Source organism: Mastomys coucha, unplaced genomic scaffold (genome assembly GCF_008632895.1).
Source record: "Mastomys coucha isolate ucsf_1 unplaced genomic scaffold, UCSF_Mcou_1 pScaffold14, whole genome shotgun sequence".
NCBI lineage: Eukaryota > Metazoa > Chordata > Mammalia > Rodentia > Muridae > Mastomys > Mastomys coucha.
Window position 1 is genome coordinate 100,365,213 of NW_022196896.1, and position 1,472 is coordinate 100,366,684.

The 1,472-nt window shown below is 44.4% G+C and overlaps 1 protein-coding gene across 1 annotated transcript in view; it reads left to right on the plus strand.

Moving 5' to 3' along the window:
- Vil1 (villin 1) overlaps positions 1-1,472 on the plus strand; it is a 29,581-nt gene that overhangs the window by 3,330 nt on the left and 24,779 nt on the right. The gene's annotated exons all lie outside the window — the stretch shown is intronic.

The following is a 1,472-nucleotide window of genomic DNA, read 5'->3' on the forward strand; positions in this document are numbered from 1 at the left end:
CATCCACCCACCCATCCACCCACCCACCCATCCACCCACCCATCCATCCATCCACCCACTCAAACTTTCCTTTTCTCCTTACTCCTTACTTCCCTTTCTCCTTCAGTCATTCATTCATCCAACAGAGAATTGGTATTGTACTAAATTCGGGAGATTTAATTAATTTTTAAAAATTACATTGACTGACTAATTGTGCATGTATGTGGGCATGTACATACTGCAGCACATGTGTGGCAATCAAAGAAAAGTTTTGGGTGTTGTTTTCTCTTTCCACCGTGTGGGTTCTGGGGATTGAACTCAAATTATCGGTCTGGTGGCAAGTGTCTTTACCTACTGAGCCATTTTGCTAACACCTAATTATTATTAGAAAGCATCTTATGTAGCCCAAGCTGGCCTCAAGCTTGCTATGTAGCCACGGATGACCTTTAACTCCTGCTCTTCCTGCCTCCACCCGAGTGCTAGGATTACAGCTGTTCAATACCACACCCAATTTAATGCTCAGGATTTAGTACTGAGCAGGCAGAAGTAGTCCCTGCCCTTGGAGGAACATCTGGGCAACAGCTGGGCGTGGTGGTGCGTGCCTTTAATCCCAGCACTCTGGGGACAGAAGGAGGCAGATCCCTGATTTGGGGGCCAGTTTGGTCTACAGACTTCCAGGATACTTGGGGCTACACAGGGAAACCCTATCCCAAACAAACAAACAAACAAACAATATTCTGGGCAATAATCACAGAGATTAGAGGATATTAGTGGGGCTGGTGAGGGAGAGGACATGCTTTCTTTTGTATTATAATAGTAAAGTACTCACAAGATATATTATCTATCTATCTGTCTGTCTGTCTGTCTGTCTATCTATCTATCTATCTATCTATCTATCATCTATCTATCTATCTAACAGCCCCAGGCTGCTTTGACCCTGAATTCTCCTATTTCTGAGTCACTCCTTCACCTCCTGAGTTGGGTTTACAGGCATTCATCACCACACCCAGACATTTTATTTTATTTTATTTTATTTAGGAGTTAAAGGTGGGACTCGGGGCCTTGCATGCTAAACAAGCTCTCTGCCACAGAGCCACAGAGTCCCCATTTAGTTCAGGTGATTCTGTGGCACTTGACATATTCACAATGCTATGTTGCTCTCTCCACCTTCCAATTCCAGCACTTCCTGGTTATCCCAGTGGGTCACTTTGTGCTCTCCAGTGCCCTGTTCCCTGTCCCCAGACTGAGTAACCACAGTCTCTGCCCCTACAGATTTGCCTGTCTGAATAGTTCATGTAAATGGGATTCTTTACTGTGTATTCTTTTATGACTGGACCCTTTATCTTAGCATAGTTTGTGTTGGGGCCTGTGTCATTGGTAAACTCTATCTTATCATCTTATAGCTTAATAGTGTTCCTTTGTGTGGATAACCCACTTTCTGTTTCATTTACTAATGGAAATTTGTGGTCCCACCCCCACCCACCCCACCCCAC